General features: G+C 41.2%; 1 protein-coding gene across 1 annotated transcript in view; it reads right to left on the bottom strand.

The window, feature by feature from the left end:
* Positions 1-14,951, bottom strand: part of FRMPD4 (FERM and PDZ domain containing 4) — a 726,784-nt gene that overhangs the window by 660,605 nt on the left and 51,228 nt on the right. The window lies entirely within an intron of this gene.

Below are 14,951 nucleotides of genomic sequence, written 5' to 3' on the forward strand. Positions count from 1 at the left end.
AACTGGATCCTAAAGCGAACTGGGAGCCAGTGAAGCTTTATCAACAAAGGAGAAACATGATATGATACTTTTGTTTCCCAAAAATGAGCTTAGCTGCAGTATTCTGTATTAACGGAAGCCATTTTAGACTGCTCTGCTTAATGCCCAGATAAACTGAGTTACAATAATCTAGCTGAGAAAGCACAGTGGATTGTACCAACACTGAGAAATGTTCTTGATGGAATAGTGATCTGACCTTCCTCAACATGCGCAGACTAAAAAAAACACTTTTTTGTCAAGGAATTTATCTGTTCATGAAATGTAAGTGATGAGTCCAAGATGACACCCAAGACTCTAGATGAAAAATCTATATGTAATGCTATACCTGTTTTTAATGTAACAATGGAAGGGAGGTTTTCTAATTTTGGCCCAATCCAAAGCAATTTGGTTTTGGCAGCGTTCAGTTTCATTTGAATAGACAAAGCCCACAGTTGAAGTTTAGAAATGCAGCAGTCTATACTAGGGACCAGGTTGTTAAGATCAGGATCAACTTCTAATAAAATGAAAATATCGTCTGCATGGGTATATATAGTCTCTGCTAATGAAAGGCAAAATTTTTTCAGAGAAGTCATATATACATTAAACAAGATTGGCGACAGCGGAGAGAAAACCACTCCTGTACTCTAGTGCAGTGGTGTACTAAGGGGAAGGGGCAGTTTGCTCTGGGTGCCATGTTGGTGGGGGTGCTGGCACCCCTCCACCTCCTCCCACTCCTCCCCTCGCCACGCACGTGCCCCACTCCCCCACCGTCACAAGCAACAACTTTAGCATGTTCTTCACAACTGCATCAGCTCTCTTGCTGACATCACTTCCTGGGCCGCACATAGGAAGTGACATCAGTGAGAGAGCTGCCGGGGACTCAAGGAGCATGCTAAGGTTGTTATTTGCAGCAGTGAACAATTGGAGGTATGGGGGAAGGGGGGCACTCACACGGCAGAGGGAACAGGGAAGGAGCGGGGGGAAGCATAGACGAGGGCAAGGGAAGGACACTTCCACCCCAGATGCCTCTCACTCTCGCTACGCCAGTGCTTTGCTGCAAAACATCACAGGATGGATTCCTCACTGTTTGTTGCAAGGGGTCAGTAGCCAACTGAGTGACATAATCCATCCATCCAAAGGTAACATAGGCACATGTTGTACCTGTTTATTATTGGGATTTATTAACTGGATGTTCATGAAAAAAGATTCACCCAAAGCGGTTTACAGTACATTGAACGGTAATCAAGCACTCAAGTTTTTTCTGTGTGTCCCAGCAGTCTCACGATCTAACTGTGGTACCTGGCTGGGATTAGACTCACAACCTCAGAGTGGGGGAGCAGCTCTAACCACTCCTGAGTAGTGGCCTGAGAAATCAAGGGAACCAGATTCAATTCTCATTGCAGCTCCTTGTGATTCTGGGCGTCATTTATATCTCCGTTGCCCCAGGTACAAAATAAGTATCTATAGCAGACATGGGCAACTCCGGTCCTCAAGGGCCTGAATCCAATCCAATTTGTAAAAGGAGCCCTATACCTAGGGGCTGATTTGTGAAAGTGACTTAAAATATAATTGCAAATCTGTGATCATCTTAACATCAATATGAATACAGTACATGTTAATTGTGATTCATACGCTGCTTTTTATAATAATGAGAAGATGAAAATTTGGTGTTTTCACATTTTAAATAGGTAAATTGCAAAACTTGACTTTCCTGGTTACAAGCGAAATAATAGACATTTTCTATACTTTTTAGGCATGAGCAATTAGGGAATTACACTTAGGCCCATATTATCTAAACGGCGCTTTAACTTAGATACCGGTAGATGCCCTACCAATGCCTAAGTTAACTTAAAAATGCCGCTTAAAAGAGGACTTAAAAGAGACACCTAAAAAAACAGCACTTTATAGCACCTAATGCCACTGTAGCCAAGGCTAATGCTGGAAGTCAAATACAAAATTTTTTCAGTGAATGAAGAATGTACTGTTTTATGGGGTGTCAGAAAGACCTTTGAAGACAAACTTCAAAAGATTCTTAAGATCTTCATTCATCCCCTATGGCTTTGTGAATAGTCATTTAAATAATTATTATATAAATAAGATAATAACAGCTTTTTTCTGTTATTTCTTTTTAACTTCTTTTTTTCTTTTTTTCTATTAAATGTATTGCATTGCTTTCTCTAGCGGTCAGCATATATTGCTCCCCTGCCGACGCGTTTCGCCTATCTTTGTCAAGGCATGGGGTCTGGATCATTAAATGCTCCTATCTGTAGTGTTCAGCGGCTTCTAAGAAACACTAATGCTGGAAGTAGCATTAGGCACCTATGTAGGTGTGATTCATGTCAAAGGTAGGCACCAGATATGTAGGCCTTAAAAACCCTAGCCTATATTTCCAGCACCTACTTTTCCCAGAGGTGCGATTCGCTAAACGGCACTGTCACGTGATTGACACGTGATCGGTAGCCAGTTTTATGGCAGCCACCGACAACAGATCCATTTATGGAATCCAGGCCTTACTGCCTAGGAACAAAAATCATGTTATATAGTATAATGGTATCTTGGAGTCAAATACCAGCTCATATTACATCTTTGGTTAATTAACATTTTTAGAAGGGCATTGAAGATGCATCTTTTTACTAAATATGCATTAAACTAATTCACTGTTTTTAGAACTTTTAATGTTGATTTAATCTGTTATTCTGGTTGATGCTCCATTTTTATTATTTGTAGACCACAATGAACTTTGCTAAGGTATTTGTGATATATAAACAATGATTGTAATTGTTCTACATATTCCACACCACTAAGAGCGCCTGTGGGCACATTGTGTAAAACAGTTTACACCTATGGACCGGCAGAAATAAAAGGATGATTTTGTGGACTGGCAAACAATAAGACTGAAATTTTAAAAAAACATCTCCGCCCAGTCCAAGCGAGCTCGATCCCCGCAAACCATCTGATCCCATCCACACAAGCCTCAAATAGTTATGAATTTATATTGAACGTATTTTATTAAAGTATAAAAAGAAACAATATTCTGTACAATTGTCATTTTAAAAATACAAATAATACTGAGCAAGGATCAACAAAACCCCTGTCTCCTCTCCCCTTCACATATATCCCCTCTACTGTCAAGAAAACTGAATAAGTCAAATTATTGCAGAATGCTACACAGAAATATCATGCTAACAGAATACCACAGTCACACGTGACAGGAATAGTGTTAGGGGAGTGCAACTAGGGCAACTGACCCCTGGTCAGAGAGAGCCCTAAGCCAGCTGGAAGCTAAAGAAGCACTGCCTGGGCTATGCAGTCCCAAGTTATGTAACACCAGTTCTAGCAGGATACATATTTCAAATCTTATATATTCTAATCACAAAATAGAAATAAAATTATTTTTTCTACCTTTTGTTGTCTTTGGTTTCTGCTTTCATCTTCTTTTTACTCTTTTCCTTTCAGCATCTGCGCTCTGTCTCTTCAATCCAGCATCTGCCCGTTCCATCCACTGTCTGCCCTCTCCCCTTTCCATATGGTATCTGCCTTCTTTCTATGCCCCTCTCCCCTTTCCATCCAGCCTGTGCCCCCTCTCTACTTTTTATATGATTCATTCTGCTCTCTTCATTTTTATCGCTCTTACACCAGATCTAGCATCTTTGTCCCTCTTTCCTTATTTCTCTGCTGACCCCCTTCCCAGCATCACTCTCTCTCTACTTTCTCATTCCTCTGTCTCTCCCCTTTCCCTCATCTGATCTCTCCATTCCACCCTGACTTCTTCCCCTCCTCTAATCTCCCTGCCAGCTGTCTCCTTCCTTTTTACCTCCTTCCCTGTCCAGCAGTAACTCTCTCCCCTTTCCTTTCCCTCCTCCCCTCTCAGCAGCATCTCTCCTTCTCCCTCCCTCCAGGTCCAGTAGAAGCTATCCCTTTATCCAGCAGCTTCCCAGCCTCCAACAGTGGCTTCCTCCCCTTAGTACTTGCCTGCAGCAGTGCCAGCAGCGTCAGCGCAGCAATTCACTTAGGCAGCCTTGGTGCTTTTGCCGAGTCGCGGCCCACCTCTGATGATGCAACTTTCTCTTTCCTCAGAGGTGGCGCAACTCATCAAAGGACCCAAGGCTGCCTAAGCGAATCGCTGCACTGACGCTATTGGTGCTGTTGCAGTCAACTATTGAGAGCTGGGAAGCAAAACGGAGCTCCCCCTGATCTCGCTGGCCCTGCGCGGACCAGCAGAAAATTTCTGCGGACCAGCGGTTGAAGAACACTGCTGTAAAAACTGGTGTTATCCTTTTGGGATCCTTTTGGGTTTATGTACATATACCCCTGGATTGAACTGGAGTGCAGGGAAACTCCTCCCCTCTTGATCTATGGGACAACCAGGGAGCCCTCTGAGGAAGTGATTGATGGCATTTTTGCAGGTTACATGCTAATATTCTAAACATTTTTGCACACAAGGAGCACATAAATGCAGGCACCAAGAATTGTCCTTTAAATATAGACAGATGCTGGGCACTCCCCCTCCCCTCCAAGGGAAGCGACATGAAATGAAACTTTTCTGGCTGCCCATCCCTATCAAAACCCCAAATTTTCCAGGAAATGTAGGGGCCCTTTTACTAAAATGTGGTATAAAATGAGCTTAGCGTGCCCTAATACACGTGAGACTGGCAAAAATCACTAATGCAGGAGCACTTACTACCTCCTGTTTATGAAGTGGCAAATGCTCCCAAGTTAACCCTACACTAACCAGTTAGCACTCTGGTTGTAGCAGACATGATTACTCTCCACACATGAAATGCCTCACAAAAATACTGCAAAAATTGTTTATGTGCGATTAGCACATTTAAATGGGGAAATTACCCAGTGCATCTTAGTAAAAGGGTCATATTTTTTCTAATTGTTATTTTCTAACATGCATGCCTCTGTTCTGTGAAATTTGATGGGTACACAAAAATAAGGCACAGGAAATACATATCTAGGGCACCTGGATGATTATTCCCTTCAACCTGTTCCTGTTTGCATCAGGAATTTAAAAAAAAAAAAAACAACAACAAAAACACATTACAAGCCTTGCATCTCTAGACATTCATCCATTTAAATAGCTCAGGGATTTTGCAGCACACAGGCCAATGCCCCAAATTTGTTAGGCTGTGTTCCGTTTCCCAGACAACGCACCAAATCTTTGGGCTCAGTTCAATAAATGCAGACTATAAAAAAGTTAAACCGTTCTCACGTATCTATGGCAGAACTGCCACAAAACTGTCACTGCCAATGTTAACAATGCTTGCGGGTCAAAATTTAATCGCAGCACTTGAGCCTGGCATTCAGTCATTTTAATGATGCACTGCTTCAGTCTCTTCTATTCCAGTTTTTGGATTTTAGCTTAATGATGACTCATTCTGCAGGCTGATTAGATATATTTCTCATAGGTCAGCATCAGCCCTGCCTTTATTTCTCTGCATTAGCTTTTCCTAAAATTCATCTGGTTTATCTTCCTCCTACCCACATATTCTATGCTTTCTATAGCTGACAAGGGATGGGAAAAAGCAGAGCAAAATTAAATCTGTAAAGCTGTCTCCTGTGTGTTCTCTAAGAAACTGGGCAGCTGGGTAAACAACAAAACATAGCCACTCAAACAGAAAATAAACACCATCTAGATGACAATGTATTCCACTTTAATCAAAGCCCTACAACACAGCCCTGTTATCATTTGTTGCAAAGGCATTGCTAGGTGTCCTGGCTAAACATATATTTAATCCCATCATTCAGAAATTTTTCCATCCTTCATCCTCCAGACTCCCCTCCCCAATCCAGCAAAAAAAAAATTCTGACTAATCTCTTACCAATTAACATACAATCATGAATATAGCAGCACTAGAAGGATTCTGCAGTATACCAACTTATTTCCTGACTGTATTGGGCTTAAAGTACTGCCTTATTCTATTGATATGATGTATGTACCTTCTGTCATGTCTACAGTTGCTATTATTTTGCATTCTTCCTCAAGTGAATGTTAGTACATGTATGAAAATTATATATGCTGATATGCTGGGGCACAATAAGTTATTTAAAATTAGTTTGGGGTCCATTGACATCTTTTGTGGCTTTGTTATAGTTGTCCTTTATCTTTATTTTCTGTTGTTTTAGCTCACACACATCCAGGGAAGGGTGGGAGGGTTTGTTTTTGTTCCCTAATGGAAGAGTTGGATGGAAATGGGGGTTCATTTTTCTGTATTGTTATTGATTGATTATAAGTGCTTATTATGATGATAATTATTATTATTATATGTATGTACCGTATTTGCCGGCGTATAAGACGACTTTTCAGTACCTTAAAATCCTCCCCAAAGTCGGGGGTCGTCTTATACGCCGGGTACTGTTTACATGCCCTTACTTTACATGCCCTAACATCTCCTTCCTTACCTCCTTACGGTGCTTACGGTACTAGTAAACCTGCCGGGACATCAGCGGGGCCATGGCGGGACATCAGTGTGACAAGGGTGCCAGCTCCTTCATCCTGCGCAGCGGGAAGCAGCGGCACTCTGGCCCCACCCCTTTTCTCTTTACTACGTCTCTCGCACATGCGGCCGTGTGTGGAGTCTAGCCCTTAAGGAAGTTGCGGGGGCGAACAGGAGGCTTTTGAAGGCTTTTAAAGGGAAACTGTCATGCCAGCAAACTTGCTAGGGACTTGCCCGGCACTTGCTCTCTCCCTCTATGTGTTATCTTCCTTCTATCATTGACAGTTTCAGTTTGGTTAACAGTTTAGAAAACAAATAGCATGGCAGCTCCCATGGGTTTATTGTTGAAATAAATTCTGATGTTCTTTTAAGTTTTATTTGTTGTGCAGAAGGTGTGCGGAAGAAGGGGTAGTCTTATATGGCAAGTATATAACAAACTCTATATTTTAACTGTAAAAGTTGGGGGGTCGTCTTATACGCCCAGTCGTCTTATACGCCGGCAAATACGGTATGTATATTGTTTTGCACTTGTGTTGGCTTTGAAAAATTAATAAAGATTTAAAATAAAATAAAAATAAAATTATATAAATATGGGATCAGTTTCAGATTTTGGAGAGGAAGCAAGCAGCAGCATCTCAAATATTCTGTCTCACAAGGATCAGAACAGATATTAAGTAGGTGCAAAAACCTGAATTGTGAATATCTCCCTAATAAGTTATTCCAGTGATATATTTAATGCTCAATTTCATTCTACTCTTTTTGTCTGAGCTATGTATTTGCAATTAAAAACACACCATTTTGATATCCCCAAAGAATGCATGCTGTTCACTCGTTGGACAGATGACTTCCTAGAATCTAATGGGTTACAGGATCCGAGGCAACATGGCTTTACTAAAGGTAAATCGTGCCAAACAAACCTGATTGAATTTTTTTGATTGGGTAGATCAAGGACATACAGTATGCTAGATATAATTTACTTAGGTTTCATCAAAGCCATTAATTAACATGGTTCCTCATTGGAGGTTCTTGAACAAACTTGATGAGCTGAAGTTAGGACCCAAAGTGGTGAACTGGATTAGAAACTGGTTGACGGACAGACGCCAGAGGGTGGTGGTTAATTTAATTTGTTCAGAGAATGAAAAGGTGAGTAGTAGAGTCCCTCGGGGTTCAGTACTGGGGCCGATCCTGGTCAATATGTTTGTGAGTGACATTGCTGAAGGGTTAGAAGGAAAGGTTTGCCTTTTTGCGGATGATACCAAGATTTGTAACAGAGTAGACACCGAGGAGGGAGTGGAAACCATGAAAAAGGATCTGCACAAGTTAGAGGAATGGTCTAATATCTGGCAACTAAATTCGATGTAAAGAAATGCAGAGTAATGCATTTGGGGTTTAGTAATCGGAAGGAGCCGTATGTGCTGGGAGGTGAGAGGCAAATAAACAGTGACGCAAGGTGGTGGCTGTTGCCAGAAGGATGCTAGGCTGTATGACGAGCAGGGCAGGATTAATTCTTCAAGGGCCCCTAGGTACACAAATACACTGGACCCCCTAGTCCTACCATGCCCTGGTCCCACCCATGCCCCACCTACATCCCGCCCCCATTTATTTACCTGTTTTCTGAAAGTTAGTCAAAAATGTATTAAAATTAGTCCAATAAAAGGATCACCATTTCTATTTCTAACCATTTATCAAAACAGCTACAATTCTACTTTATCCTAAAGTAATAAAATAAAAAAATAGAATTTTTTTTCTACCTTTGTCATGTGGTTTCTGCTTTCCTCATCTTCTTGCCAATTTCTTCCTTTCATCCACTGTCTGCCCCTTCCAGAAAATGTCTGCCTCCCTCTGCCATCTCTCCACCTGCCCCTCTTGGTCTGGCATCAATCATCTTCCCTCTGTTCCCCTCATAGTCTGGCATCTCTCTCCTTCCATCTATCCGTACCTCCCCCTGTGATTTTTAACATCTCTCTCTTCTCATTTCCTCCACTCAAATCTAATATCTCCATCTTTTCCCCATTCTTTGGCATCTCTCTCTCTTCTCTCTTCCCTTTCCTTTTATTCTCTGGTCTTCCTTCTCTATTTTCTGCCTCCTTCTAAATTAAATTCTTTCTTACAATTCAATCTTCAGTTTCCATGTTTTCCTGTGTCTACTCACAGATTGCCACCCCTTTCCTTCACCCCTCCACTATATCACTAACTATATCTTCTTCCCCTCATCCAGCATGTGGGAAAGCAGCAGCAGTTTCTGCTTTCTCATATGCGCCTGATGCTGACGGCACAAGTTCTCCCCACTTCCATTATCTGCCCTTAGATTGGGAGTAAAGATGACTGGTGAAGTCTGCTAATAAACTAATGGTAGCCCCCCCCCCCAGGTGTCCTACAAATGGTTCAAACAACAAATCGGGCCCCGGCCCCACTTACTTGGCTTTGCTACTACTCTTAGTGCCAGCCCAGACCAAGGCCTAAACAGCTCTCCCAGCTCCACCCCAGGCCCATCTCCCTCCCCCTCACCTTCGTGGGGTCAGTCACCAGTACAGTAGTACTCACCTTCTTTTGTTCTTTTTTTAAAAAATATCTTTATTTTGAATTGAAACACAGGCTGTACAATCAGTAAACAAAACAAGCGTGCTCAATAGGGTATAATACAAAGATAACCAAAAGTATCATCTGATAAAAAATATGAACAGTGCTCAAATGATCCCCAACCCGAGTTCAGTACTGCATTTTGATAATTGTAACCCACATACTCACTTCCTCACCACAGCTGCACCCCCAAGCAAACAATCCCTTACAGTCCTCATCCAGTTCCCAACTCACACGACTCACACACTCATCCCCGTGCATGCATCCGTCCTAACAGGATGGCATTCTGTCTGGGACCTGAAGATGGCCAGAGTATTCACTCACCTTCTTTCTGATGTGGGGGGTGATTTTTCCCAAAAGAAAATGGATCCCACGGCCTGCCGGCAGCGACCAAGATCGGCAACCCTTCTGTTGCAAGCGGTGCTGCTGGCTGCTGCTCGGCCAAAGCTGCCCTCTGACGCGAACCACCCAGGCGGAAACAGAAAGCTATGTCAGAGGGGAAGCTTTGGGCTGAGCATCTCTTGAAACAGAAGGTTACCGCCGATTCTGGGGGGCGGGCGGCGTGTGCGTTGCTGATCTTTTCTGGGGGTGGGGCCCAGCATTGCCAACCTTTCCCGGGTGGGCCACGTTGCTGTTTGAAAAAAAACACAAAAAACCCAAATAAACTTGAGTAGTCTCTTTCTTCAGCGGGCCCCCCTGCCAACTTCAGGCCCTAGGCAGGTGCATACTGGGCCTATCCGTTAATCTGGCCTTGATGAAGAGAGGTGTAACTAGCAGAAGAAAGAAGGTGTTGATGCCCCACTTGGAGTATTGTGTTCAGTTTTGGAGACCGTATCTGGCAAAGGACATAAGAAGACTTGAAGTGGTCCAGAGGAGTGTGACAAAAATAGTAGGAGGTTTGTGCCAAAAGACATATGAGGAGAGACTGGAAGCCCTGAATATGTATACCATAGAGGAAAGGATGGATAGGGGAGATATGATTCAGACGTTCAAACATTTGTAAGGTATAAACGTAGAACAAAATCTTTCCTAGAGAAAGGAAAATGATAAAACCAGAGGACATGATTTGAGGTTGAGAGATGGTCGACTCAAGAGTAATGTTAGAAATTCTTCTTTAGAGAGAGGGTGGTGGATGCCTGGAATGCGCTCCCAAGGGAGCTGGTGGAGAGGAAAACAATGACAGAGTTCAAAAAAGCATGGGACGAACTCAGAGGATCTCAAATCAGAAAATAATGGTATATATTGAAGAACTAAGGCCAGTATTGGGCAGACTTGCATGGTCAGTGTCCGTATATGGCTATTTGATTGAGGATGAGCTGGGGAAGGCTTCGATAGCTGGGATGGTTTAGATGGGCTGGAATAAGCTTTGATGGAGAATTCAGTAGATGGAACCTAAGCACAGTACCGGGTAAAGCTCTGAGTTCTGGCCCAGAAATAGCTAAGAAGGAAAATTTAAATGAAATTAGTAATTTAAAGAGAGGGTAAGGTTGGGCAGCCTGGATGGACCATTTGGGTCTTTATCTGCCGTCATCTACTATGTTACTTTAAGACAGTAGCCAGTATCCCGCGCTGCAGCCTATTTAATGAGAATACTGGACCCAGCTTTATTGCCATAGCCCCCAAATGCTCTCTTAGTTAATATTTAGCTTGTGCTTATGAGACTTGAATTCATTAGTCAAATGTACTGATTGCTGAAATCCAATTTTTGGAGATGCCTGGGAAACTTCCCTCATACAAATGTTCTTTTCAATTATATTTTTCACCAGTTGACAACTTATTTTTGTAAATAAATGTCTATAGTTTTGGAAGCTCCCCTTGAGCTTAGAACCCCCATATCCGCTTTGCTCCCTTATCAGTCATGACTGTGATCAGTGGGGTAACCATGCAGTATCCAAACTGAATATGGAAACACAGTTCATTCAATTACTATATATCACCTAACTGAGAACAAACTGATGCAAAGTTCAATCACGTTTTTACCCAGGTCAAAAATCACAATCTTTTTGGTGTGAGAAGAGTGAAATGAATATTCCATCTCCTAAGCTGAATGAGGCGGAGGTGTGGTTTTGAAGAGACATAGCCCCCGAAGAAACTTGGCAGTGAAACAGCTGGATAGCCGTCGGGCTAAAGATAAGTGCTCTTCTTTATTACTTATTATTTTTTGGAATCGACACAGATTGTTATATCTCAGCCTGTAGTGAAAAATTCATTCACAAACAAGATCAGTGATGAACACTTCACCCCAGTAAGGACATAAAGTACAATTCTAGTAGTGTCTTGGGTGTTTGAGGTCTTGTAAAAATGTGATTGAACTTTGCATCAATTTGTTCTCCATTAGGTGCTAACCATGCAGTATGCCATACTTTGGAAAAAAGTATAATTAGCCATAGGGGAAGATTTATAATTGGACCAAATGGAGATTTTCTTATAGATTTCTATATATGTTGGTTTTTACATTGCAGCTTTGGAATGACAAAAACTGTTTTTAAGGTTTATCTCAAAATGGTTTCATCGTTCCAAAACTGCAATGTGAAAATCAACATAGATAGAAATAAGCAGAGCTACATTTGGACCAATGCCTGTGAATCCATGTGATCTGCAGGAAATGGATTTCTTATGGTCTATGGAGATAAGCACTCTGGTGTGTCAACTGATCAACGTTTTCCTTCAATGCAAAAATAGGACCAGATTTTATTTTGCAAAACATATAAGGACATAAGAATAGCTTTAACTGGGTCACACCAATGGTTCATCTAGCCCAGTATCCCATCTTCACAGTGACCAATCCAGCTCACAAGTACCTGGCAAAAACCCAAATAGTAGCAGCATTCCAAGATACCGCTCCACAGCAAGCAGTGGCTTCCCCCATGTCTGTCTCAATAACAGACTATGGACATGTCCTCCAGGACCTTGTCCAAACCTTTCTTAAAATCATCTACATTAACCGCTCTTATCCGCCTACACTTTTACAATACTGGAGCAAAACTGATACAGAAGGACAGAAGGTCTTAATAAATGTGGGCTTAAACAGCGTACTGTGCAAGCTCCTTGTACATTCATTCAAGGGCAGTATAGGGATAAATAACTCTTACATGATATCACTATGCTGAAGCACTTTGGACTCGATTCTATAAATGGTGCCCAATTCTACTAGGTGCCATTTACAGAATCGCACCTAACTTGACATATCATTTTGGTTGCTCTTCTTTGAACCTGTTTCTAATTCTGCTATATCTTTTTTTGAGATTTTATGAACAGAATTGAATTGAACTTGAATTGAATCCAATACTTCAGATGAGGTTGCGCCATGGAACAATATAGAGGCATTATAGTATTCTTGGTCTTATTTACCATCTCTTTCTCATAATTCCTAGCATCTTGTTTTTGACCACCGCACGCACTGGGCAAAAGATTTCAGCATATTGTTTACAATGGCATCTAGATCTTTTTCTTGGGTCCTGACTACTAACATGGAACCTAGCATCCGGTAACTATGATTTGTATTATTCTTCTCAATATGCATCACTATGCACATGTTAACATAAAATTCATCTGCCATTTGGATGCCCAGTCTTTCAATCTCCCAATTAAACTAGTTTCGTCCCTGGTGCACACTACATACCGTAGTAGAACTTATTTTCCTGATACATCATTTGTTCTTATGTCTTTGGATGAAGAAGAATATGATAGCTCTTAACATCCATAAAAGAAAGGCATTGCTCTTTCCCTGGAAAGAAGGTATATCTTTAGAAGACCCTATCACTATTAATGGCAGCCCAATACAACTTGTAAATCCTGTAAAAATCTTAGGTGTCATTTTTGACCAGAAACTCACTTACCACAATCACATTACTTCGGTGATCAAGTCTTGTCATTACAGACTGTGCATAGTTTGTTCAGTGTCCAAATTCCAGTTCAGTGCATAGTTTGTTCAGTGTCCTTAATCCATTAACCTACTAATCCACTCTCTAGTGATCTCAAAACTAGACTACTGCAACTCGTTGTTAAAAGGTATTACGCAAAGGGAAATTAGACGTCTTCAGAGTATACAGAACACATGCCATCAAACTTATTTCTAAGGTTAGCAAATTTGACCAGATAACCCCCTCGCCTGATAAAAAAGTTAATTGGCTGCCAATTGTTCATAGAATCACCTATAAAATTATCCTCCTGTCGTTTAAAATTCAAACATCAAAAATGCCGATCTTCTTAGATAAACTGTTGACTCCTTACTCACCTTCAGGCACACTTAGATCTGCTGATCAATTTTTATTTTCTAGTCTGTCTCTTAAGATAATCAGTACAAAACGCCACATTTTTTTTCCATCACTGCTCCCCCAGCAGTTATCCTTATATATAAGAGAATAAAAAAAATGCTGGATCAATTCAAAAGCAAATTGAAATGCTACTTATTTAAAGATGCTTTCAACCTACAATAATTAATAGGAGAAGTTTTTTCTTTTTCCTCCTCCTATCTTTCCTCTTTTCCCCTACCATGTTGTTTTTACCTTTAGTGTTTTCCTTTCCTTTATGAAATTTTTTTCTCCATCCCTTTCCTCTTGGTTTTTGTAGATTGTTTTATTTTTAACTTGTGGTATTGTTATCTGTGAGTTTAGTCTATATTATATTTCCCTATATTTATTTTTTGTACATCGCTTAGGAAATGGATAAGCGATTTATCAAATTTTAATAAAAACTTAAAAATTTGAAACTTAGAAAAGGGTTGTCAGATTTCTTGTATAAAAAAAAGAGAACACCTGATACTGCATTGTTCTGCCCACAGCCCTGCCCCCACACAAACCTACCCAATCTCAGGACTGCATCTGTGCATGCACAGGCTTCGACACAATGATGTAACATGCATGCATGCATACATATGATGTCATCGCATCAACATCCATGCTTGTGCAGACACCCTACGGATGTGGCCCTGAGGTCGGGGTCTTCCAAAACCCAGACAAACTGCCAAGTTTTGGAAATCCTTCATGCAACTGGGCAGTCCTCTAAAACAGTGTTTCTCAACTCGGTCCTGGAGTACTCCCTTGCCAGTCAGGTTTTCAAGATATCCACTATGAATAAGCATGAAAGAAATTTGCATATAATGGAGACAGTTTATGCAAATTCAGTGAGGATATCCTGAAAACCTGACTGGCAAGGGGTACTCCAGGACTGAGTTGAGAAACAGTGCTCTAAAAAGGTTTTCATAATAGAGAACCTAAATGGGCCACCGCGTGAGCGGAGCACCGGACTTGATGGACCTCGGTCTGATCCAGTGAAGGCATTTCTTATGTTCTTATGTTCTTATGACATGTCCGGGTTTTTTCCAGACGTCTGGTAACCCTACCTTAGAGGAAATATTTCCTGATATTGCCCCTGAATCTACTCCCTTGAAGCTTCATACCATAGCTTCTATTTCAAGAGCATTATTTCCTCTGTTTCTTGTGTACAGCTATGAAGAAACATGTAGGGGGAACTTGTAGGGAATATTGTAGAAAGACAGAAAGAAGCATGACTGTCCTAGACCTTAGTCCACAGCAAAGCACAGTTAAGATGGCCAAGGGTGCTATAAACCTTTATTGACTCAAAATGACCCAATAAAAGTTTATTGCACCCTTGGTTATCTTGGTGTTTTTGTATGTTTCATCTTGCAAAGGTGTTTTCTCTGGCTTGCTGCTAGACCTTATTCCAGCAGACCAGGAACAGTTCAACATTTTTGCACAGTCTTTGAAATGCTTTGAATCTGGGAATAATCAAATAACCAAACCATTCTGAGTACATTTGGAGCTTTAAGAAGAGTAAAATCAGTTAGATTCCCATGAATAAACTCCTGACATCTGAATTTATTGCTTTATAAAAATTCTCACAAGGAGTAGGACAGTTAAGAATGGTTTAAGGAGAGCAGGTGGAGAA

The sequence above is a fragment of the Geotrypetes seraphini genome, chromosome 6 (assembly GCF_902459505.1).
Source record: "Geotrypetes seraphini chromosome 6, aGeoSer1.1, whole genome shotgun sequence".
Classification (NCBI taxonomy): Eukaryota; Metazoa; Chordata; class Amphibia; order Gymnophiona; family Dermophiidae; genus Geotrypetes; species Geotrypetes seraphini.